Source organism: Musca autumnalis, unplaced genomic scaffold (assembly GCF_047663935.1).
Source record: "Musca autumnalis isolate F117 unplaced genomic scaffold, ASM4766393v1 scaffold_3, whole genome shotgun sequence".
NCBI classification, from domain to species: domain Eukaryota; kingdom Metazoa; phylum Arthropoda; class Insecta; order Diptera; family Muscidae; genus Musca; species Musca autumnalis.
The window spans coordinates 111267264-111295224 of NW_027411866.1; the positions used below are offsets into that span (position 1 = coordinate 111267264).

At 36.2% G+C, this 27961-nt stretch overlaps 1 protein-coding gene across 11 annotated transcripts in view; it reads right to left on the minus strand.

The window, feature by feature from the left end:
* The window catches only part of LOC141397476 (uncharacterized), a 655384-nt gene that overhangs the window by 573772 nt on the left and 53651 nt on the right, over positions 1–27961 (minus strand). For 10 of the 11 annotated variants that reach the window (XM_073973773.1, XM_073973783.1, XM_073973777.1 and 7 more), the window contains exon 2: positions 10630–10907. The exons of the other annotated variant lie outside the window; for it this stretch is intronic. The gene's annotated coding sequence lies outside the window, so the exon portion shown is untranslated. The remainder of the gene's footprint in view (positions 1–10629; positions 10908–27961) is intronic. 11 annotated transcript variants of the gene reach the window in all.

Below are 27961 nucleotides of genomic sequence, written 5' to 3' on the forward strand. Positions count from 1 at the left end.
ACAAAAGTAACAAAAATATAGCTAAATTTTTAGAAATTTATTTTCTAATTCATGATGTATCCTAAAACAAAAAATTTTATTCTTATTAGGGATCGAGAGTGTTCAAGTCATTGAAGAAAGACCTATCAAAATATTTGCAACATGTTCAATATCAGCAACACTTGTAGATTTTATATACACATTTTCAAAATCCACATATTGAAGTTTTCCTATTTTATAACCCTCCATCATATATATATGCACCCTGTATATTTTCCCTATGAAAAAAGAGTAAAAAGTGTTCACACAAATATAAAAACATTCTGGAAAAAAACAATCACTAGAATACCTTCTGTTATTTTCCCACAGAATTTTAAATCGATTTGCATGAAAATCGACCACCTACCTACAAAAAGAAGAGAACTGGCAACTGGCAAGTTGTTCGTGCCATAAAACAACAACAGCAACAGAAAATTAAATGCAGTACCTTTCGCAGCATAAACCTATGCCAGACCAAACAACGGCCCTTTCATAAGTAATCAATTTTTTCGTTATTGTTGTTGCTGTTCTGTGACCCCTTTTTCCAAACGGACAAAAATATGCTCAAACAATCTTTTCACCGTTTCAATCCATCAACTGAGGTAACACCTTTATTTTCTGAAAATTATATACATTTTGCCGAAATTTGTTACCAACAAAATTGTATCAAACAATGATTGATTGAATTTTGTTGTTAAATTTTGGGAGCGATTTTATGAGAAAAGATTGATGTCGGAGAGCTTTAAAAGAAATGGTTGGAAAGAACTGTAATTTGGTGTTACATAGGGAACTAGAAAAGTTTCTGGCCTGGGCAAGACGTAGTGTTGCCAGACGCTATTTGACATTTTTTAATTAAATCAGAGTTGTATTTGAAGACAAATTGTCTGGTGTAAACGCCTTGTAAAACTTCTCTACAAGTGGTGTCTTAGGACACGTCGTTCGGAATCGGCAATAAACAGTAGGTCCCATATCATTGAGCTAATATGAATCGGGGTGCACTCATTGATGTGAGAGAAGTCTCCCTTGTCCCATCTGGGATGTTTGTGGAACAATTATTATAATTATAAACGCCTAGTAAAAGTACTCAGGACAGATTTTTTACTAAAATCTTTTTACAATTTAAGAAAATAATAACTGAACTACCTGTAATTTGACAGTTAAGGTTCCCAGTGATCACAAATCATCTCCTTTAAAATTATGAACATAGGGCAATGTTTTGGTATAGTCCCCATATAACCGTAACTCTCGATTTTCGGTATTTTGGTGGTTTTAGCTACAATTTTAAACAGAACTATCTGTAATTGAACATTTAAGGTTCCCAATGGTCACAAAATATTTCCACAACAAAATGCCAATATCGGTTCAAGTTTTGGTATAGCCCCCATATAATAGTACCTTCCGATTTTCGGTTTTTTGAGAATTTTAGCTACATTATTTAACCTAACTACTTATAATTTGACGTTTGAGATTCCCAGTGGTCACAAAACATCTACACCAAAATCTGTGAAAATAGGTCCATGTTTTGATATAACCCCAATATAACGGTACCACCCGATTTTCGGTAGTATGAGGATTTTAGCTACAATTTTTAACAGAACTATCTGTAATAGAACATTTGAGGTTCTCAGTGGTCAAAAAATATCTGCATCAAAAACTGTTATCATAGGTCCATGTTTTGGTACAGCCCCTATATAACATTAAGTCCCGATTTTCTGTATTTTGAGGATTTTAGTTACGCTTCCCTGTGGTTCCCTGTGGTCACAAAATATCTCCAGCAAAAATTATTAACAAAGCTCCATGTTTTAGTATAGCTCCCATATAACGATATACCCCGATTTTTGGTATTTTGAGGATTTTAGCTACACTTTATGACTGAACTATCTGTAATTCTCCACCAAAAACTGTGAACATAGGTACATGTTTTGGTATAGCCCCCATACAACGGTATCTCCCGATTTTCCGTATTTTCAGGAGTTTACCTACAAATTTTAACCGAACTACCTGCAATTTGATGTTTTAGGTTTCCAGTGGTCACAAAACATTTTCCTGTATTTACATGTAATTTGGCAGTAGGTGCTGCTAGCAGTCACAAATCTCCCCACCAAAAACTGTGAACATAGGTCCATGTTTTGGTATAGCCTCCATATAACTGTTCCTCCACATTTTCGGTACATTTTTTGACCGAACTGCCGGCAATTTGATATTTGAGGTTCCCAGTGACCACAAAACATCTCCACCAAAAACTGTGAACATAGGTCCATGTTTTGGTATAGCCCCCATATAACGATACCTTCCGATTTTCGGCATTGTGAGGATTTTAGCTAAAACTTTTAACTGAACTACCTGTAGTTTGATAGTTGAGGTTCCTTGTAATCACAAAACGTCCCCACCGAACATTGTCAACAAAGGTCCATGTCTTGGTATATCCCCCATTGAACGGTACCTCCCGATTTTCGGTATTTTGAGGGTTTTGGGTACAATTTTAACCGAACTACCTGCAATTGGACAGTAGATGTTGCTAGCGGTTACAAAACATCTCCATCAAAAACTTTTAACATAGGACCACACTTTGATGAGCAAATCGTTATTAGCTAAGGTATGTCCCATCGAAGTTGAATATAGTCATTAATATCGGACCATTCTATACCAGTCTAATATATAATTTGGCCCAAATCAGGATAATTAAGCGTTTATTTTAAGGTAAATCAAATGTTTTTAAAGAAAAAAAATTATCCAAACACCTTTAGAAATCGTTGTCGGTGCGGGAATTTTTCACCGAATCGAACTAAAAACCGCGTTTTCGTTATCGGGACAATACTTGGCACAAGGTACTGGCGTGGTTACAGCCCTAGTCAAATCTCTGCCAAACCGACCATACAAACCTGCTTTTTCTTGCCAAGGGTCTGAAAAAAAAACTTGATCTCCAATCAGCATTGCCCTGAGCAACCGGTGCTGTGAGCGTGCGAACAAAGTTATGCAAGACTCATACAACTCCTGCCGTAAGAAGAACAACCTGTTTTATGATTCCAAATTTTGGTCAATAATTTGGTTGATCGGTTTGAGGATTATCGGGCACATCAGCCAGCCAGCCAGCCAGAAAGACATATGGAGGAGGAACGGGGCTAAATCCAACCTAATTTTCTGAAACGGATTTTGTTTTAACTGAAATAACTTCTCATGGAAATAACATTTATGTATTCAAAATCTCTCAGTCGTGTGTAGCCAGGGTTTGGAAGACTGATGGCGCTTCAGTAGCTTTTGCGGCTCTGTATTACAGTCCTGCGGCCAACTTTCGGGAGGCTGATCTTCAGCCCTTATTCAACCTACGGTCGGAAGGAGAGGGATATATTGCGGTATACCTCAATGCGAAACACCCATCTTGGGATGGATTAGAGACAAATACAAGAGGTAGGGCTCTTGCTGTTTACCTTATTGTCTGCCCAAACTTTCAAATATTTTCTTCGGATGCCCCTACTAGACCCAACGGTCTATCCGGATCATTCATAGATGTATTTTTGCGAACACCAGGACTCCCCATAATGGGTGGTAATAGTTTGGCCACTGCCAATGACTATGAGTCTGACCACAAGTCCATAGAAGTGGTGCTTCACATGGGCGGTTTGGAATCGAGGGAAGTTAGGACCTTTCTAAACTTTGAAAAAATTAACATTAATCGTTATAGGGAAATAATTAGGGGGGTGGGGCTCTCAAGCGTTTGCTTTCCTGTGGATAGGAATGTGTCTATCGAGGAGAAAGACACGGCAGTCACTGGTCTGGAATCATTCCTCAGAACTGCAATCGACGCGTCTGTCCCAAAACAAAAAGCGAAACAAACATCCTTAGGAAACCTCCCTCCTAGAATGTTGGGCTTCATTCGGGAGCGTAGAAGAATTTGCAGGACGTTCAGCAGGACACAAGATCCCTCTCGTGTCCCTACATTAAGAGCTGACATTCGAAATCGGAGGAAGGTTTCATACTTCCTCGAGGGAATCACTGTAGACAGCAAAACCTGAATCTAGGGATTCTGTAGGAGATCTGAGGGGCCCAAATAATGAACCCATCTACGACGATAGGCTAAAAGCGGAAGCTTTGGTCGATCATATGCAGGATGTGTTGCGGTCCAGTTTTTCTTTACCTACGTTAACCGAGCTATAGAGGTGTTGGACGTTTGGTCTCCTTTGAAAAATTTTGTAGCTCATTTACTGCAGATGGCTCGTTAATTGAAAGCACTAAAAGAGAGAAATCGAACAATACGGACGTGCTTTCAAATCGCTCCTAATAACAACCAAAATTTTTCGCCTTTCTGCACTATATTAACGAACAAAAACCGGAAATATTAACACATCACAAAGTTACCACATCAAAACATTCGAAAATTTATAAATATTGGTGCATTTATTGTGTTTTCGGCAAAACAAAAATAAGACAAAACTCTTTGTTTATATTTTGTTGTTCGTTTTTTGCTTTGTTTTCACCCGCAAGTTGAGAGAAAGCTTTAATCCGTCGATGCTTGTCTCTAATCAAAACGTCAACCTGCGTTCCGTTTTTGTGCTTTCATACTAAAAACAAAAACAAAAAAACAAAAAGCTCTTTCCATAATAACTAGAGACTTTTTAAATATATTCCATCACCCTGTTGTGGTTGCTGAACCTGTGTATTGATCTGTTGCGGTTTGTGATTTTGCTAACGTGGTTTTATCACCCTGTTTACGTTACCCTGTGTTGCTGCTTATCGTTGTCCTCACTTTTTTTTACACCATTTACTTTGCCACTGAAGTTTAAATTAAAATATTATTTAAAATGAGCTGTCCTTTACGCAATTGTGCATTCGCGAAGTCTGATACGGAGAGAATGGTATCTTGTTGGCTTTACCTGGATTCGTATCACATTAAATGTCTTGATTTAACGCCTCGTACAGCGGACAACCTACAGGAGAATAAAGGGTTACGTTGGTGCTGTAAAAAATGTCGTGTCTATGATGCTGAATTTTTCAAGTTCTTCAAATCCACCTTTATGGAATTAAATCAAATGAGCATTGAATTCAATACTTTAATGGAAAGATTTATTAAATATAAAGAAATATTTAATAATACGTCTTCACTGGACCAATTTCTTCAATCTCCGAATGATTCCCTTCGTAAAAGAAAGAAGCCATCGGAAAACACTACAAACTTACTAAATAACGAATCTAATAATCTTGCAATTCCCTTAATTTCTATTCAAAATTCTCCATCAAAGATAGCATCACCACATCAAACAACTGAAAAGAATAATCTAACTGCAGATGTAACTCCATCGGGTTCATCAGAATTTCATTCACCGTTGCCATCACCTTCACCACCAAACGTTTTACGTAAAACTAATCCCCCCATTCCAAATTTAAGGGCAGTCACTCCCATGAAATCAATCTTCATAGCTCGTCTTGCTGCAGAAACTTCTGAAGAACATGTCTTATCGTACATAAAGAGCAAAATTAATGTTAACGCTGAAATTATGGTTTATAAATTTAAGTACACTCAACAACGTAGCAAGGCCTCTTTTAGAATTACTATCCCTGCAGAATTCTTTGATACTGTTTTACATGAATCTTTTTGGCCAGAGTACACTATAGTTCGCGAATATATTTATAGAGATATTCAGAGATTTAATATAGCTTATTTACCAAATGTCCTGTTAGATAACACTCAATCAAAAAACTAATTTCTAATTCTTCTTCTTCTTCTGTGGATGATTTCAGCATAATATATCAAAATGTAAGAGGTTTAAACACTAAAATATCATCACTTTTTATTGATAGCTTTGCTTTTGATAACGATATTATAGCATTTACTGAAACCCGGCTAAATAAAAATATATATGATGCTGAAATTCTTTGTCCAACGTTCCAAATTTTTAGGCGTGATCGAGTTAATAGTTCCAAAAGCAGAGGAGGTGGGGTTCTTATAGCTGTATCGTCTAAATACCCATCACATGAAATACCATTATCCCTATCGGATGATATTGAATTAATTGCCGTAAAAATTCGTCTAAACCATTTAGCTATACATATAACTTGTTCATATATACCCCCTGGATCAAGTATTAATATATATGAGAAACACACGCCATGCATTTCTGAAGCTTTTCAAACCGCGAAACCAAATGATATTTTAATAGTCCTTGGAGACTTTAACTTACCTAACATTAAATGGACCCATAATTCCGAATCCATGGATCTTTTACCTACTAACACAAACTATAACATTATCCAATCTATTGAACCATTATTTGGTCTTGGTTTATCTCAAATAAATGGCATTCATAACTCCCTTGGTAAATTGCTTGACCTAATATTTGTGAACCATCCTTTTAATATTCAACCTGTTCGGTGTGACCCCTTGGTGCGCCCGGAAGATAAATTTCACCCAACCATAAAACTAATTCTTCAATTACCTCCCATTTCTATTCCTGTTATAAAGCAATTAACTAAACCTATATATTGTTTCTCTCGTACAAATTATACAAACTTAAATGCTCTTTTGAGCTTAACAAACTGGTCTATACTCCAATCTTTTGACACACTTGATGATATGTTACAAAGTTTCTATACTATTCTTGAAAATGCCATGTCGAAAACTGTGCCAATATCTAAAATTATTAGACGTTCTGGTCCACCATGGAATACCGCAACTTTAAGTAAGTTAAAGAACAAGAAAAATAAACTTTATAAAAAATACAAGCAATGTGGTTCCCCTTCTGATTTTGCAGTTTATGTAGTTGCCAGATCGAAATTTACTATTCTAAATAATCGGCTGTATAGAAGTTATATTTCGGAAGTCAAACAAAAATTAGTTACAAATCCTAAATCCTTTTATGGTTTTATAAATTCAAAGCGTCAATCGCATACTTTGCCAAAAATCTTAAAGTTTAAAACTATTGTTGCGGAAGATGACATCTCTATATCAAATACATTTGCATCATTCTTTGAAACAACTTATTCAAATAAATCGTACAACAATGCAACCGAATATCCATATCCCTTGCCAGAATTTCCGTCCATAAATCTTCCTTCATTAACAGTTTCTGATGTGCTAACAAAGTTAAAATCTCTAAAAACATAACATCCCCAGGTCCAGATGGAATACCTGCCTGCATATTAAAGAACTGTGCTGAAAATCTTGCACTTCCTCTTAGTATAATGTTTAATGAATCTATTCGTGCCGGTCATTTCCCTTTAAAATGGAAACAGTCGTTTATTGTTCCCTTATTTAAATCAGGTAGTAGAAATGAAGCTACCAATTATAGAGGTATTGCAAAATTGAATTCAATTCCAAAATTATTTGGGAAAATGGTTACTGAATTAGTATCCTTTCAAGTTTCTCCTATACTGTCCAATCATCAACACGGGTTTCGAAAAAGTCGATCTACCATTACAAATTTACTAGAACTAACTTCAAATGTTAATGAGGGCTTTCGAAATCGTTGCCAAACGGACTGTATTTACACTGATTTCAGCAAGGCTTTTGACAAAGTAAATCATGAACTATTATTACTCAAACTAAACGCTATTGGCTTCTCGCCTTCATTACTTAAATGGATAAAATCATATCTCAGCGATAGAGAGCAAACAGTTAAATTTGGCACTGCTATATCCGATAAAATATATGTTACATCTGGGGTTCCGCAGGGGGCCATCTTGGACCGGTATTATTTACACTATTTATTAATGATCTGCCAAATGTTTTACAAAACTCCAATATTCTCATGTTTGCCGATGATGTCAAAATATTCCAATCATTCAGTGACCCATCGAATCAACATCTTCTACAATCCGATTTAGACCGTTTCTGTCATTGGTGCAATATAAACATGTTGGAGCTAAATGTCCTTAAATGTAAGCACATGTCATTTTTTAGACTAAAGAAGATTGATACGTTTTATTATCTTAATGATCAGATTGTTGAAAATGTTGTATTCATTAACGATTTGGGAATATTCTTAGACAACCGTTTAAATTTCAAGGAACATATTTCTGCCTTTACAAATAAGGCCTACAGAAATCTGAGATTTATCAAAAGATGGAGTAGAGAATTTTCAGACCCGTTGGTAACAAAACAACTGTATATATCATTTGTTCGTTCTACATTAGAGTATGGGTCAATTATCTGGGATCCAACTTATTTAATCCATATAAAAGCAATAGAATCTGTTCAAAAGCAATTTCTTTTGTTTTGTCTTAGGGGTCGCGGTTGGACAATACATACACTACCATCGTACAAATACAGGTTAAACCAAATAAAACTCCCCACTTTGAAAAGTCGAAGAACTATGTTGAATGTGTCCTTCATACTAAACATTATGCAAGGAAAACTATTTTCTGATTTTATCCTAAAAAAATTTTGCTTTAACGTACCAATCAGACAAACACGTAACTATCAGTTACTATATGTAGATTACTATCGGTCAAACTATGAAAATAATGATCCCTTACGCCGTCTGCTTTTGGAATTTAATAAATTTTGTAGTATAATAGATGTTTGTGAATCACGAGAATCAGTAAAAAGAAAAATTATAATATCCCTTAATGAATAGTTTCTGTTTTTCTCTATTTTTACTTTTTGTAAATTTTATATTTTGTATATATGCATGTACTTAGTATGTATTATAGTCTGTAAGGATTGTATTAATCTATAGACTTAAGTAAATTAAAAAAAAAAGTCAGATTCCTCCGACCTAGCTGTATCGGCAATGCTCTTTCCTGCAGGCCAGCAAAAAATGCAGTGGTTTGGACAAAATTTCCGACACTGTCCTTAAAAAAGCTGGAAAAGTCATTTTTGGCCCATCCTATTCAACCAGTGTCTAAATCTGGGTTATTTTCCAACCGCTTGGAAACAGGCTATGGTAGAACCCATCCTCAAAAGAGGCTCTCCGCCCGATAAGTGTGGAAGTTATCGACCGATATCGATGCTGCCTGCCTTTGGCAAACTCTATGAGTCCTTCATTTTGAAGCATCTGAAGGATCTTGTCGAAAACAAGAGAATCCTTAGAGACTGTCAATTTGGGTTCAGGGCGGGTCACTCGACGTCTCATGCCCTCTTGGTCTTTTCATCCTACGTGGTGAGTGGATTTGATAGGAAGCGGGGAACGATCGCAGTGACTCTGGACTTTGCCAGAGCATTTGACTCGGTCTGGCACGGCGGCATACTTTTTAAACTGAAAAGTTTTGGTTTGATGCTTAAACGTGTAGGCTGGTAGCGAGCTTTATGTTCAAAGTCGTAGACCAGCTCTCGAACGAACGACCAGTTAGAGCAGGTTTTCCCTCCTGGGTCCCAAGCTCAATAATATCTTCGTTAGCGACATGCCTGTAAGCCCCTGATGGATGTCTTGCACGAGAATATTCTGAAAGGAACTTTTCTTCGTGAGAAAATATCTCTTGGGTCAGACATTGAAAATATAACATGAACATTTTTTAACTTTTCATGAAAATTTTCATAGTCCGGCACAAGACTATGTGAAAATGATGGGGCAATACAAATCATAAGGACTACATGCAGTAAAAATTATAAGCAATTCATGACCAGATTTTAAAATGGATTTTTTCCTAGAAAACTACGAAACTTTTGTGATAGATTTTTCCCTTCATCAGTAAAATTTCCCATAGCGACCACAATGTCCTTCATTGGAGTCCAATAGGTTCTTTAATAGATGACAAGGATGACATCTCACAAAAGACAATGTGAGAAGAACAGCAGATTTTTGTGAGAAGACCAGTAGATCTTCTGAGAGAAGACTTGTAGGGCTTATGTAAAAGACGTTAAATGTCCAATTATAATTTAATTGTCATAGAACATTATTTTTACTTGCAACAAAAATAAAGGATCAACTGGATAAAAAATATTCTGGACATGCAATTTGTAATCAAAGTAGAGATGAAAGACTAGACTTCGAAGGCCAGTAAATATCCTGTGAATCGTTCTCTAAATTTGTATAGTATACCGGTTGCTTAATTGGTGTCCCGAATTTATTGTTATGCTTTTAATATTGTAGAAAGTCGGAGTCGAGTGGCATTATTAAAAATAGAAGAAGAAGGTTATTGCACAACACAGAAAATAAACTTATGTTTTACCATAGACGGTTCAATACGATAAACACCACTGACACCGTTTATACAACAGCTCAGTAGACCCTTTGTAAATATTGTACATAGTAGTTTTAAGTCTTTAGTTTTAGTCCTTAGTTTTTTGTATATAGTTTTTAAGCCTTTAACTCATGTTAATTTGCCCATTTTTTATATTGACATTTTGGGGCCTTCATAATCAAGTATTATTTTTAAATAATGATTAATATCAGCTTGCAGCATATCTGCAGCTTTTCATCATATAGTATATAGTATAGTTTTAAGATGATTATCAATAAAAAATGGCCATAGCCAAAAATCAAATTCAAAAATCTCTCTATGTGAAGTCGTATTTATATTCCACTTCTCATAATCCGTGGATTTAAATTTCATTTCTGCGAAATCATTTAGATTTTTCTTTTTTAAATTCATGAACGAAACCATAACCAATTCAACCAAATAGAGCGGGGGGAAGAGTTATTTTATTTCAATTCTATTATTTATTTATTTGTTTACCTTCAATTGTTTTTGCTTTGAATCACTTGTCGTTGTTTATGTTTATCTGCTGTTGTGTGTTTTTTATTTGTTGTTTTGCTTTGTATGTGTGAGTGTGGCAATTGCTATAGAATATCTGCAGGTCCATCCATGTGTATCCGCTGGCAATATTAGCTCACTCTGTAGCTGGCAATAGATTTGTCTGTTTGCTACTCTGCAAATGTGTGTGTTCTCTTTCTATTCACGTACTTTTGTTTATATATTTTTTCTATTTTTCGTTACACGTTCCAGTGGTTACACTGAAAGAACAAAAGGAGGAAGAAGACAGAAACAGATATTATAAAACATACATCAACACATACACAGGTTTAGAAGATACTTATTTATAAAAAACTAAGTAATAGATGGGAGATATTCCTACATTTCAGCATTGAAAAAGATCTAATTCTGATAGGACAAATGAGATTGTATGGCCCAATAGTCAACCAATTCAATGATCCCATACCATATTGTGAATCATGTACCATTGTTAACTTTAATTTAGTTAAGCATTTTATTTAAGAATATTTTCGTAGCCATTGTTTACATAAAATAATAGATAAATATATAAATACTTATATACGTCTATTATACCCTCCACAATAATATGGGGGGTATAATCAAATTTGTCATTCCGTTTGTAACACATTGAAATAATCGTTGGAGACCCTATAAAGTATATATGTATATTCTTGACCACCACAAAAATTCGAAGTCGAAATAGCCATGTCTGTATGTCCGTCCGCCCGTCTGCTGAAATCAAGATACAGCTCGCAATTTTTAGGATAGAAATTTATAATTTGGTACAGAAGTTTCAATTACTCCAAGGATGTTTGGCATTGTAAATGGGCTATGTCGGTCCAGGTTTTGATATAGCCCCCATAGAACGATACCTACCGATATTCTCAAGGTTTTATCCTCATTATTCCACAGAAATGTCTGAAATTTGGTACTTAGACTTTTTAGGAGTATAAAACTTTGCACTCGAAATTCGTCGGTATAGGTCCACATCTTCATCTAGCCCCCATTGAACGGTACCTTCTACAGGTCACAAAATATTTCCACCAAAAATATTCAACGTAGGTCCATGTCTCGGTCATTTTGTGACCGAACTACCTGTAATTTACCTTTTGAGTTTCTCACAGGTCACAAAATATCTCCACCAAAAAACGTGAGCATAGGTACATGTTTCGGTACAGCCCTCATATAACGGTACCTCCCGATTTTCTGTATTTTGAGGATTTTAGCTACATTTTGTGACCGAACTACCTCTAATTTGACGCTTGAGGTTCCCACGGGTCACAAAATATCTCCACAAAAAATTGTCAACATAGGTCCATGTCTCGGTATAGCACTCATATAACGGTACCTCCCGATTATCGGTATTTTGAAGGTTATTGAGGGTTATTATTCCACAGAAATGGCTGAAATTTGGTACTTAGACTTCGTTATGGATATAAAACTTTGCACCCGGAATTTGTCGGTATAGGTCCACATCTTTATCTAGCCCCCATAGAACGGTACCTCCCGATTTTCGGTATTATGAGGATTTTAGCTACATTTTGTGACCGAACTACCTATAATTTGGAATTTGAGGTTCCCACTGAACACAAAATATCTCCACCAAAAACCGTGAGTATAGGTCGATGTTTCAGTATAGCCCTCATATAACGGTACCTCTCGATTTTCGGTATTTTGAGGATTTTAGCTACATTTTTTGACCGAATTACCTGTAATTTGACGCTTGAGGTTCCCACAGGTCACAAAATATCTCCACCAAAAATTTTAATATAGGGCATGTCTCGGTATAGCCCCCATATAACGCTACCTCCTGATTTTCTGTATTTGGAGGGTTTTAGCTACACTTTTGTGCCCGAACTACCTGCAATTTAACATTTGAGGTTCCCAGTGGTCTAAAAACATTTCTATCAAAAATCGTTAACATAGGTCCATGTTTCGGTATAGCCCCCATATAACGGTACCTCCCGATTTTCGGTATTTTGAGGATTATAGCTAACTAGCGAACTACCTGTAATTTGACGCGTGAAGTTCCCACAGGTCACAATACATCTCTAACAAAAATGGTCAACATAGGTCCATGTTTCGGTATAGCCCTCATATAACGGTACCTCGCAATTTTAGGTATTTTGATGATTTTAGCTACATTTTTCTGGTCTAATTACATGTAATTTAACATTTGAGGTTCCCATTGGTCAATAAACATTTCCACCAAAAATCGTTAACATAGGTCCATGTTTCGCAGTAGCCCCCATATAACGGTACCTCCCGATTTTCGGTATTTTGAGGATTTTAGCTACATTTTGTGACAGAACTACCTGTAATTTGAAGTTTGAGGTTCCCACAGGTCACAAACTATCTCCACAATTGTCAACATAGATCCATGTTTCGGTATTGCCCCCCTAAAACGGTACCTTTCGATTTTCGGCATTTTGAGGATTGTGGCTACATTTTGTGACGAACTATCTGTTATTTGACGTTTGAGGTTTCCAGATATCATAAAATATCTCCACCAAAATTTGTCAACATAGGTCCATGTTTTTCTACAGCCCCCAGATAACGGTATCTCCCGATTTTCGTTGTTTTTGGACCGAACTAGCTGCCATTTGCCATTTGAGGTTCTCAGTGGTCACAAAACGTATCCACCAATAATTGTCAACATCGGTCCATATTTTCGTATTTCCCCCATATAACGATACCTTCCTATTATAGGTATTTCGAATATGTGAACTACTTTTTAGCTAAATTTTTTACCGAACTACCTATTATTATTAACGCTTTACAAAAACATGTTTGGTTCCGAAGAATGGGTACTTGCGTAAACAAGCAAGGCAGTGCTTGGTGTATTTGATAGAAAAATTCTTCGAAAGATCTACGAACCAATCTGCGTTGACGGTGAATATCGACGTCGCATGAACCACGAGCTGTATCTGCTGTACAACGACATCAATATTGTTAAACGTATCGAGATGCAGCGATTGCGTTGGCTAGGCCATATCATAAGAAAGAGCGATGATGAACCCGCTAAAAAGGCGTATAAATACGGACCGCTTGGCGGTGCACGCAGAATTGGCAGGCCAAGGAATAGATGGCCAAACAAGTGGATGATGAGATCAAAAGGCGCGGTATTCCAGAGTGCGAAGCAACAAATAGAGAGGAATGGAGATCTCTTCTTAGTTGGGCCTATAGAACAAATGTTCTGTAATGGGCCAGCTAAGTAAGTAAGTAAGTACCTATTATTTCACATTTGAGGTTCCCAGTGGTCACAAAACTTTTCCCCCAAAAATTGTCAACATAGGTCCATGTTTTGGTATAACGGTACTTCCCGATTTTCGTTATTTTGAGGATTTGTCGTAATTTGTCATTTGAGGTTTCTAGCGGTCACAACACCTTTCCACTGAAATTTGTAAATATAGGTCCATGTTTATATCTAGCCACCATATAGCGGTACCTCCCGATTTTAGGTATTTTGTGGACAGGAAGGAAAATTTAATAATATGCGTTTCATGGTGGAGGGTATAAACAGTTCGTCACGGCCGAACTTAACGCTTTTTTACTTGTTTTACATTTAAAGGTACATGGCAGAATAAACTGCATATTGGGATAAACTCAAGAGTTCGACAAAAAATTCCGCAGTGCTATAGGGGTCAACGGTGGGGACACTTTTCAAAAATTTGTATTCGTCCCATCTCATGCGTTAGGTTCAGAAGATAAAGTTTTTTTGCGTTAATTGTAATAGTTTTGGTCACACTGCAAATTATGGAGGATGTACCGCATGAAGTTAGTAAAAGTTGTCCAAGCTGTCTTAGTTAGTTACTTAGTTGGCCTATTACAGAACATTTGCTCCATAAGCCGAACTAAGAAAATATCTAAATTTCTCTCTGTTTGTTGCTTTGCTTTTTGGAACACCGCACATTTTCATCTCGTATTCCACTTGTTTGCTCCATCGAAGCCTTGTCCAGCCAGTTCTAGCATGTACCGCCCGTGTATGCCCTTTTAGCGGGTGCATCACGCAATCGCTGCATCTCGATACGTTTATCTATACCGATGTCGTTGTATAGCAGATACAGCTCGTGGTTCATACGACATCGATATTCACCGTCAACGCAGATTGGCCCGTAGATCTTTCGAAGAATTTTTCTTTCAAACACACCAAGCACTGCCTTGCCTGTTTGCGCAAGTACCCATGCTTCGGAACCAAACATGTTTTTGTAAAGCGTTACTTTTGTTTGACGAGATGTGTTTTTAAACTGCTCACTTATGCCAAGGTAGCATCTGTTGGCCAATGTAATTCTTCTTATTTCACAATTGATGTTGTTTGTTGTGTTTATGGAGGTGCCGCGGTAGACGAAGTCTTTTACTACCTCAAAATTATAGGAACCAACTCCCACTGTTGGTCCGAGGTCTATGGACGCATTGCGCGTCGACATCATCAACTTGGTTAGCAGACTCTCCTTCGACCTTCATAAAGGTATCAGTCACTTCTTTTTCTGATCGTCCCATGATGTCTATATCATCAGCATAAGCAAGTAACATCTGGCAATTGTTATAGATTGTGACACTTCTTTTAACTTTTGCCTCTCGTATAATGTTTTCCAACAAGATACTGAAGAGATCACACGAAAGGCGGTCTCTTAGTCTGAAACCTATTTTGGTACAATACTGGTCGAAGAGGTTCTTTTTAACTGGGACCGGGTATCAGTTAATGTCATCTTACAAAGCCGAATGAGCTTTGCGGGAATACCAAAATCAGAAATGGCTTAAAATACCATTGAAATTATAGGGCTGTCGAAGGCTGCTTTATAATCGACAAATTATGGTAGTTGCATTTCTTGGGTCCTTTCCCAGATTTGTCTCAAGGTAAATATCTGGTCGATTTACCCGGTATAATATTTTCGTTGGCATTGATTACATAAAATAATAGATAAATATGGTAAAACGTCTTTCCCAATTTCATTTGAAAAGATTAAAAAAATGGGAGCACATGTTCGATTGTTGGTATAGAGGTCAAAAACAAATTTGGTTTCAAATCCGTTCGCTTCCGTTCGGTTTTTAGGAAAAAATTTAAAACCAGCATTCCATATCTATTCGCATATGTTTAAATATTTATTAAATTTATTTTTATTTTCGTGAAAAATCAGCAAATAATAAAAAAAACCTTGAAAAAATCGAAATTGTAATGCCACAGAATCTCTACAAACATCTGAAAAAAAAAACAAAAAAATATCTACAGAATTTAGTTAAAATCAGTTGATACGCTTTCGTTTTTGAATACAGGGAATCAATCTTTTTCAATATTTATGCATATTTCGATGTATCACTCAGCGACCAAAGTGTGCCGTCAGTTGCATCACGCAATGCAAAGAACCTTAAAGTGGGCCAAAGACGCGCAATGTGCATACGATTTTGATGCGCATCCGATTTCAGTAGCACCCATCACAAATACGTCAATATACACCTATTTCAAATAGATTATTCAAAAACCGCGGATGTGCCTCCACATTATATTTTTTGTAAAAGACCCATATTACTCGCGTATCTCTGTAATTTATGACATGCTCTTTCCAAATATAATAGCGCATAAAGGATTCCATTTATTTAAATAATTTCAAAGAAAATCGCTGCTTAGTATGCGGATTTGTCAAAATATATTTTTGCAAATTTTCCTACTTTCAAGATATCTATATACGCGTTTTTAGTGGATGGATTCGTACGCGGAAGGACTCATTAGATCCGTCGCGTAAAAAAACAACTAAATTCACGCGGGGTTCAAAGGAAATTGAATGACTCTTGTAAATTTTACACTCATAAAATTGGTTTAAAAAAATTAAGCATCAAATTTTGGCCTTTGGACTCTAATTACTAGGATGCTGTACGGAGAACACTCATGAGATATAGATTAAACGATGTAAAATCACGAGTTCTATAATCCTATTATGAGTTTTGAATGTTATCTTGCTGCACGTCCGGAATATTCAAAAACTCAAAAAAAAAACTCGAAATTCTGCTTATTTTGTCATAAAATCTGTGGGTTGTCCTCACACATTCATTTTTAATGGCACCCAGCAAAATTTATTTGAATTTGTTCTATGTGAAGTAGTGATTGAATAGCTTTTTTAGAAGCAGTCCACGCAGAGTCATGAAAAATGCATTCCGTTCTTCACATTTTGACAATGTCCGATTTGAATCCATTTCATAAAATATTCACATTTTAGCTATGTTTACATTTGTAATAACATTTTGCAAATAAAATTCTTAATAACACAAGAAACAATTTATTTTATGGTATTTTAATTACTCAGCAAAATGCTTGTATCCAAAAAGATAATCATGGGTGCAAGAAATGTCAGACTGCATATTTGTTTGTAGCCAAACAAGTAAAAAAGTATCAGTCGGCTTTGCCGACAGAGATATACCCTCAGCCTGTGCAAATTGAAACACTTTTTTTCACAAAAAACTTATGTATTTAGGGGATTTCAAAATTTTGGTCGTATGAACCCACAAAAATGTTGATTAGGATTAAAGTTCAAAAAATTTTGCGGAAAAGGTACTTAAAGGAATGGACCGACATAGACAATGGGGGTGCAATAGGGGGTTTTTACACCCTTCGGGCTATTTTTTCAGGAAGTATGGACTTGCCCCTGAGGAAACTTGTACCTTCGTATAGGGGACAGTGAATACAAGATGTTACAACAAAAACCAAGGCGATTCGAGAGAAGGTCCTAAACTGAACTTTTCCGAAATTTTGTGTGGGAGGTACTCGAAGGAGTTTACCGATTGACTGCATATTGTAACCTCATCTAAGTCTGGTAGAAACTTCATAATGTGCAAAGTATGGAACAAAACGGTTACTTCCTTCAAGAGTTATCGTACTCACAAATTTTCCGAACATTTTCGAACTTTTGTGGGGGAGGTACCGGAAGGAGTGGACCGATATAATCCATCTTTGAACTTGAACTAAGTTTGGGCAAAATATTACGAAAGCCAAATTTTGGACCGAATCGGCAGATCCGTTCGAGAGTTATCTTGCGCTCCAACCTCTACACACGGTGTTATAGGGTTTTTTGTAACTTTCAGGCTATTTTCTCAGGAAGTATGTACTTGCCCCTAATGAAACTTACAGCGTCGTATAGAAGACAGCGAATACAACTTGCGTAAACAAAAAACAAAGCGATTAGAGACCAGGTCCTAAACTGAACTTTTCCGAAATTTTGTGTGGGAGGTACCGGAAGTAGTGGACCGATTGAGTCCATATTGGAACCTCATCTAAGTTTGGTAGAAATTACACGATGTGCAAAGTATGGACCAAATCGGTTATTCCCTACAAGAGTTATCATGCGCACAAGTTTTGGGACAATTTTTGAACATTTGTGGGGGAGGTACCTGAAGGAGTGGACCTATATGGCCCATCTACGAACTTAAATCGAATCTGGACAAAATATTTCGATACCCAAAATTTGAACCGAATCGATTGATCCGTTCGAGAGTTATCGTGCGCACCAGCCAGCCAGACAGACAGACAGACGGACAGACAGACAGACGGACGGACATTGCTAGATCTACTCAAAATTGTCTGAAACGGATATCGTACAAACATACTTGGGGTCTAAAACCATTATTTCGATGAGGCACATTTTTGGTCGTATCAAAGTGTAAATACCCTCTTTAGCCTAAAGGCTGAGGGTATAAAAAGTAGTTGAATCATGAGTGCATGTGACTATGTCTTTTTACGTGAAAGAAGTCATGATTTTTACAAGAGCATGGTGCAGCTAGGATGCAATCAATTTTAGATGTTTATCACCTTTTTTGCATGAATCTATGCAAGAAGCGTTTAAGATGTTTTTGGGTATTTTTGATTAATAAAAGCTAACTTTCTAGAATAAAAGTATTTGATTTTGCACTCAGTCGCTTTTTAAAATGATTTATTTGAGATATTCCATTGTTTTATATTCATTATATTTCAATTTCACTAAGACTATCGAACTATTATCAAACTACTCTTTTTTCAAACAAAAATGTTCTACAAAAACATGAGTTTGGTAGTAATTTGAACGAAACTTGAGAAAGAGCCCATTTGGAAAAAATATTTAAAAGAGTTGTAGTAACTTCTAATTAATATAGAAGTTACTACAACTCTTTAAAAATATTTTCCAAATGGCCCTGAGGTCTCAAATCAGTGAAAATCCTCGCTTAATAGATGTTAACTTCTCCCATATCCTCAAAATGCATGCTTGCGAAAAATCAATTCAAAATACATTCCATGGAATGTATATTTATTCACTACAAAGAACTAATGCAAAATGTGTGCATAAGAAGCAAATTAGACAGTATCCTCACTGCACCATGCCCTTGTAACAATCATGACTTCTTTTACGTAAAAAGATGTAGTCCGAAATCACTTGCTCTCATGATTCAACTACTTCTTTGGTTACAAACATTTTGCTGGGCAGATATTCCCGCTGTTTTCATAGTTTATAGTTGCGTATACGTGTGGTCAATACGTATACACTCCAGAGGCTACAACATGGAAAATGTTACCCCATTACAACAGTTCATGCTTTTGAATATTCCCCAATTAAAAATAATATAATATTCGATAATCTTTCTTGTCAGAAAAATGCACTCCAATTACCCCCACAAAAAACAATTAACCATATCAAAAATATGTTACTCTATTGCCTGAAACCGAATTCAATCCAATACATTTAAGGTATAGTACAAAGAGCTTTACAAATATGCGATCTTTGTTACCACCACTCCGTCTCTCCCTGGCCCCCACACATTTTTTGCTTCTTCACCTTATTATTCGTGTTCCTGATTATACAAAAAGCATTGCGTGTATTTTTCGAATTCATTTCAAGAACAGTTGATATGTTTTAAAGTAGATTTCTTTTTTCTACGAAAGGACACAGCAATAATATGTAAGCCATCAGAACCACCCGGTTTTTACATTTTCCTCGTAGTCGTTTATAAAGAAACACAACCATGAAAATGTATATTTCTTTACATTGAGGGAGGTTATGTTTCTTTTTCATATTTTATTTTGTTCAAGTACTATCAGCTGCTATCTAAATATATAAGGACTTGGTTTGCCATCAACATTCTTGAGGCTAACCTACATTGAAGTACATTGCGTTTTGCACGAATTCCAACCAGGTAAGAGTTTGAAAATTTAATATAAACAAAAAAATCGAATTTAAGACATTTTATGGTATTTAGAGAACACAATACTGGCGGATGATGGATGTTTAATATTTTGTGTTTCTGAGAAAGTTAGAATTTTTCAAAATATTTTATTTGGAGTAACATAAGGGATGAAAGATATCAAGCAACGGCCCTGACCGGCTTTAACACGGCAAAGTCCAGGATTTAACTTGGTCCTTCTTTCCTCTCAAGTGGACACTGACTTCACCGTGGTGTCACACGGGGGTCTGCCTTTAACACCCGCTTAAGGTAGTCACCTAACCTGTACCGCCCGTTCACCCATAAGAACGATAAAAACTAGAGTTGGGCTAGTAACCCATCCCTCCAAAAACATCGTACTACGAAAAAACAAGTAAGAAAGGCGAAAAGTTCGGCCAAGCCGAACTTGCTGTACCCTTCACCATGAGTTGTACTGAAGTAAAACGGAACAATTTATTTCCTTTCGTTTATGAAGAAGACTAAATACCAAATTTCAGAAAGTTCGATAAAAACAATGTGGGTAAACTTCAAAATACCGAAATTCAGGAGGTACCGTTCCATGGGGGATGTATCAAAACGTCGATTTATACTTACAAATTTCTGGCGGAATTTTTTTAGATTCAAAGAAGACTAAATACTAAACAACAAATTCAGTCTTTCGGTGGGATATTGACGTCACAATCTTCAGAATAACGAAAATTGGGAGGTACCGTTCTATGGAGGCTATATCGAAAAGTGGACGAATACCGACGAATTTCAGTCAGAAAGGCTTTTCCCCCAACAAAGACTAAATACCAAATTTCAACCATTTCGGTGGGCTGCTGTGGCCACAACCATCAAAATACCGAAACCATCAAAATACCGTTCTTTGGGGGCTTTATGAAGGCGTGGACCTACACCAACTAAGCACAAAATTTCAGCAATTTCGGTGGTATATTGTGGCCACAACCTTCAAAATAGCGAAAATCGGGAGGTACCGTTGTATGGGGGCTATATGAAGGCGTAGACCTACACCGAAAAATTTCCGGGGGAAAGTTTTATACCCTCAACGAAGACTAAGTACGAAATTTCAGCCACTTCGGGGTGATAATGAGGCTAAAACTTTCAAAATACCGAAAATCGGGTGGTACCGTTCTATGGGGGGAAGTTGTATACTCTCAACGAAGACTAAATACCAAATTTCAGCCAGTTCGGTGGGATATTGAAGCTAAATCCTTCAAAATACCGAAAATCGGGAGGTATCGTTCTATGGGGGCTATATGAAGAAGTCGATCTATACCGACAAATTACAGGTAGAAAGTTTTAAACACCCAACGAAGACTAAATACCAAATTTCAGCCATTTCGGTGGGATATTGAGGCAAAATTCTTCAAAATACCGAAACTCGGGAGGTATCGTTCTAAGGGGGCTATCTGAAGACGTGCACCTATAACGACAAATTTCAGGTGAAAAGTTTTGTACACCCAACGAAGACTAAATATCGACTTACGGCCTTATCGGGGCGATATTGAGGTCACAACATTCAAAATACCGAAAATCGGGAGGTAATGGGGATATATCAAAACGTGGACCGATATAGTCCATTTTCAATACCAAACATCCTAGGAGTGATTGAAAGATCTGTACCAATTTATAAAGCTCTATTTTAAAAATATATGGGGATTTCTGAGTGAAAACGGAAAACTTTTCAAGATGAGGTTTTTGATTTCCCCTATTTTTTGCTGTGGTGATGCTGCTCATCAACAAAACATTTTAGCATATTTTCAGATTTTTTTTGACTTACTGTTCCAGAGATATCGCGCCTTAAAAATGTAAAATTCTGTAAAAACTATGTGCAAAGAAATACTCATAACTTCTTTAATATTGGTCCACATAGAAAAAATCTATTTTTTTTTGTATTTTTTGTTGTTTTATCAGCTATCTAATAAAAAATATAAAAACATTGCACAGTGAGATTGGATGGAATTTTCGCGGTTTAAAAATCGCGATTTTAAAATTTTAAAATCAATTTTTATCAATGACTGTACTCTTCGATTATCTTGAAAATTTTTTTTGTATTAAACTACGATTAATTACAAAAATGTTAAGACCTATTTGGTAGTGGGATTCGAATGATTACTATTTTTTCTTAATTTTTTAAAATTTGTCAATACAATTTTTCTTTTATATCAGTGTGAAACATTTGTTATTTTACCAGAAAACAAAAAAGGTCCATTTATAAACATTTGTTTTGATGTTTTATTTAGGAATTTATCTTAAAAATCTTAAAAACTTTTTCATTTTGCGAAATATCACATTTAATTTTGGCCTTTGGCAGTGGATTAATGTAGACATTAGAAGTTTTTAAGACTCTGGCTGTTATCACGATTGGTAATTGATATCCCATTTTAGTATTTTGATGCTCGATCCAAGTTTAAGCCAGTTTCAATTAGACCTTTATGTAAAGATCTGAGAAAAAAAAAACGTATCCATACGAACAAGTGATGTTTTAGGTCCTCGGCATCTTAACTGCATGCAGAACAAATATTTTCCTCATATTCAAAGAATTGGATGATTGGCTTATATGAGGGTTTTTTTCTACACAATTCCTTAAAAGCAAAATTTAAAAAAATACTTCTGAAGTTGCCCTACGAATATGTTTATTAAATGGCTTTAAATCTAACATGTTTTTAAAACATGCTTCATTTTTGTTGTCAATTTCATTGAATATCTGTATAAATAACGTAAATTCCCAAAACTCCTGCGCAATGCAAATTTAAAATGCGTTTTAGGTTTTTGGATTGTATAAAACACAGTTTTCTAATGAAACTGAACTAAATGAAGTATTTTTGAAAGAAAAACGTAAGTTTATATACAAAAATAAAGTACGGTGTATACCAGCCATAGTGTGATATCAAAGTTAAAGCCTACATTTCAACCGTAAAAGTTGGCAATTTTGGCCCAAAACTCAAGTAAACATATTTTTAATGTCCTTTTTCATTCAGACTCCTATTTTTAACAAAAATTTTGAAGACGATTTATAATATTGGCATATGGCGAAAACCAAAAATCGTTTGCAATTCCATTTGAAAAAAATTAAAAAATTTTTTGCGAGCACATCTACAATATTTGGCATAGAGGTTAAGAAAAAATTCTGATTTCAAATCTGTTCGCGTTTACAAAATTGGACGATGCATATAAAGAAAAAATATTTAAAAATATCAAAAAATAAATTAAAAAATATGTGCGGAATCTAGACAATGCGTAGAAAAATAGGATGCCATAGGGATTGGGTACATAAATTGCATATTATAGCAACAACAAAAGAGAAAAACTTATTGTTGGAAAATATTGTTGCAAATATGTTTTTTGGTTTGATTCGAAAAATTAGAAAAAATATTTGGGAGTTCTCCATCTATTTCGCTAAAATCCCATACAATAATTAATGTGTACTGCTTAAACTTCATCAAGAAATATGGTTTACCATCGTGAAAGCTTATTTGCTTACTGTAATAACTTATAAGGATAGGAAATTAAGAGTAATATTGAAATTACAATCATTCAAAAAATGTGGAAATTACAAAAAATGTGGAAATTAGTTAAAATCAGTTGATGCGCATCCGTTTTTGGATACAGCGAATCGATTTCTTTCAATATCTATGCATATTTCGATGTTTCACTCAGCGGTCAAAGTGTGCCGCCAGTTGCATCACACAATGCAAAAAAACATTAAAGTGGGTAAAAATCGCGCAATTTGCATACGATTTTGATGGGCATCCGGTTTCAGTGGCATCCATCAAAAATACGTCTATATACACATATTTCAAGCAGATTCTTCAAGAACCGCGGATGTGCCTCCACATTCTATTTTTAGTAAAAAACCCATATTACTCGCGAATCTCTGTAATTTATGAAACGCGTTTTCGCAAATATTATAACCGCGTATAAAGGATTCCATTTACGTCAAAAATTTTAAAGAAAATCGCGGTTTAGTACGCGGATTTGTCAAAATAAATTTTTGCTGATTTTCCTATTTTCAGAGTATCTATATCCGCGGTTTTAGTAGACGGAATCGATCGCGGAAGGTCTCATTAGATCCGTCGCGTAAAAAAACTAAATTCACGCGGGTTAGAAAGGAAATTTAATGGCACTTGTAAATTTTAAACGCAAAAAATAGGTTTTTTAAAAAAATTCACGCATCAAATATTGGCCTTTAGACTCCAATTACTAGGATGCTGTAAGGAACACACTCATGAGATATGCATTAAACGACATAAAATCACGAGTTGTATAATCCTATTATGAGTTTTCAATATTATCTTGTTGCGCGTCCGAATTATTAAAAAAATTCAAAAAACCCTGAAATTCCGGCTTCAAAATGTCAGCATCAATTTTAGTTGGATGCAGTGGATATATCGAAAAATGATACACTAGTATCATATTGCCCATGAAGTATTCTTTGAGTCTTTCTTTGGGCATATGTCTATAAAATGTAAGGTTAATCCAGAAGTCGGAAGGGAGCATAAAAAAACTTGTTGGCTTCAACCCATTTTACATATTTTTCTACATTGATGCCAACACAGCTTCCACGTAAATTAATTTTAATGGTCGACCTTATGGGATTCTTCCTAAAACACTTCATTTTAAAGAATTTCAATCATACTATATAGAATATGTTAACAGTTCGCGAATTCTGAATAGGTGAAACTCGGATTCATCGATTGTAAAACATTTTTGGTTTTCGCCATATGTATGAGAGAAAAACATTATTTTGTATGTTTTCAATTTCGACTTATAAAATTAATGCTTGTAAAAAGATACGCAGATACAATGACAACTCTAAAAAAATACCTGTCATTCGGCGACAGATATGAAAATAAAACAGCAGTTTTTCCTCGAGAACATTTTAAAGTTGTAATTTAATATGCAAAAGAGATGTTGTTCGCATTGTCTTTACAGAAAAAAAATATTCTGACGATTTTCATGAAATTAAAATATGCAACCGTACCGACAATAAAATATTTATGTATAATATTCAAAGAAGCTTATTGTAAGGAGCTTTTTAAAGTTGTTCTTTTGTATGAGAAAAAAAACAACAAAGTAATACGCTGTTGTTAATTCAAGCGTAGCGGGGTGTACGTACATATTTTATACGAATTTTGGAGAGAAAGGACAAGAGGAACTTCTTTCATGGGAATGAGTAAGACACTGTGTTTGTAGCATTGCAGGATATAAGTAAAGGAAATGTTTTTCATATATTACAGCCAAGGAGCATAGACAAATATATAAATATATGTTCTATAGTCGCGCGGGTGAAGTAGGGGATAAAATATACCAAACAACAGTCCTGACCGGCTTTAACTTGGCAAAGCCCAGGATTTATCTTGGTCCCTCCCTCATCTCACGTGGACACTGAGCTGCCTTTAACACCCGTGGGGAACTGCCTTTAACACACGTTAAAGGTAGTGAGCTAACATGTCTCGAGCCTTCACCCATAAGAACGTAAAAATTTTGGGTTTAGACCCAATTAACTGCGAATCTGCACCTGGAATGCTCGCACTCTTTATATGGAGGCGATACAGTCAGTGCATTGTCCCAACTTGAACCTCTATATTTCTAAAATGGTAAAACCTACGAAAATATCATAAAGGACAATCCTGTAGAGAATTTTCACTGCTACATCACTGCTCTAATCCCATTTCGATAGGACTTGCGGTTTCCAAGCAAAATCGCGATACCTAAAAAATTCCTAAAAATGTGACATTTGACCGTGGTTTATTTAAAAATTCCTCCGGCGAATTTATTTGTTTTTTGATTTTTCTCATCTATGAACATTGTAGTTTCAGAATCCGGAAAAACTTCCCAGGTGTAAGCACCTTTCATTTAAAGTTATTTAAGGTGCAGTGTGTACAGTTTACGAACTGGCGGATGTACTTGCAAAGTACAAAGTCGATATAACTGCCATACACGAAATAAGATGGGTTGGGAAAGGAGTCACAACAACATCTAAAGGTGACGCACTGTATTATAGCTGGCATGACACAAAGCAAGAGTTTGGTTGGGGATTTGTAGCTGGTCGAAGGCAAAAAGTTTGGTCTCCAGCTTCATCTCCAGTGAATGAAAGACTTGTAACAATACGGATAAAAGCAAAATTCTTCAACATTAGCTTTATTTGTGCTCATGCTCCCACTAAAGACAAGGACGAATAGACCAAAAATATATTTTACGAGCACTTAGAAGAAACATACGATCGTTGCCTCGCCCATGACAATAAAATTATTCTAGGTGATTTTAATGCCAAAATTGGAAAGGAGAATATCTTTGGCCCAACAGAAACGGGAAATTCAGTCTCCACCGTGAAACATCTGACAATGGAATGAGGCTGAGGGACTTCACAAGCGGCAAAAAACATGGTAGTTAGCAGTACCAGATTTAAGCATGTCGATAAGAACACCTGGCTGTCTCCAGATCAAAGAACAAGAAATCAGATTGATCACGTTGTGATAGATGAAAGACATTCATCGAGTGTGTTGGATGTACGATCGTTTCGAGGAGCACACATAGACTCGGATCACTACCTTGTTGCAACAAAGGTACGTACCTGTCTAAACATTGCAAATAAAGTACGATCAGACACAACGCAGAAGTTGGACATCGGTAAGCCGGAAACAAAACAGATAGCCACAGCATATTCCACTCAATTCGACCAAGTGCTTAATGAAAACACTTCTCGTTCCTCCATGCAAGCAACCGCAATTCATACTTGGATATATGAGACCTCCACCAAGAACCCATGGTATGACCAGGAGTGTTGTACTGCTACCGGAGAAAAAATACGGCATATAAGACCACTTTGCAATCATTAGCAAGGCGTAGCATACGAGAGAGGTATCGGGAGAAAAGGAGAGATGAGAAACCTCTTTTCCACAGAAAAAAGAGAGAAATAGAAAAGCGGGAGTGTGAAAAAAATCGAAATATACACGAGCCAGAATGAAGTCCTAAAGTTCTACCAAAGAGTGAAACATAAAACTGATGGTTTTGGTACATGCACATCCTGCTGTAGACACCAGCAAGGTAATTTGTTAACTAATAGTGTGCTCGGGATATAGAAAGAGCATTTTTCCAAAGTGTTGGTATCCGAAAACGACGAAAACGACGAAGGTACAACAGATCCAATCCCAGAAGATAGCATTGAATGTAAACCGCCCGGCCAGGATGAGGTAAATACAGCAATAAACCGACTGAAGAATAATAAAGCAGCAGGAGCAGATGGCCTACCACCCGAGCTGTTTAAGACTGGAGGCGACACGCTAATAAGGTGCATCAGATAGTTAGCACCATCTGGCAGGAAGAACGTGTACCGATGATTAAACCTGAGCATCCTGTGTCCCGTCCTCAAGTAGAGAGAAAAGACTGTGTTCTCCAATTACAGGGGGCATAAATCTGCTCCCCATCGCATATAAGATAGTATCTGCGATATTGTGAAAACGACTAAAGCCTATGATCAACAAAATTATTGGGGCTTTAGACCGGGTAAATCCACCATTGACCAGGTATTTACCTTGAGACAAATCTAGGAAAAGACCCAAGAAATGAAGATCGACACCTATCATCTTTTTGTTGATTATAAAGCAGCCTTCTACAGCCCTATACGTTCAAAGGTATTCAAAGCCATGTCTCATTCGGCTTTGTAAGATGACATTAACTGATACTCGGTCCTCAATTAAAATAGGAAAGAACCTCTCCGAAGAGTTTATTACCGAAAGACGTTTCAAACAAGGAAACGGCCTGTCGTTTGATCTCTTCAACATCCTGTTGGAAAAGGGTTATACGAGATGCGAAGGTCAAAATAAATGGAACAAAATATACAAACAGCCACATGTTACTCGCTTATGCCGACGATCGGTAAAGGAAGTAACTGATACCTTTGAAAAGGTCGAAAGAAAATCGGCTAAAGTCTGTCAGGCAGTGAACTGCGATATACCAAGTTGATGGTATTGACGCGTAATACGTCCACAGATTTCACACCAACTGTGGGTTGTTGGTACCTACAATTTGTAGGTAGTAAAAGACTTCGTCTACCTCGCCGCCATAAACACAACAATCAACATCAGTTGTGAAATAAAAAGAAGAA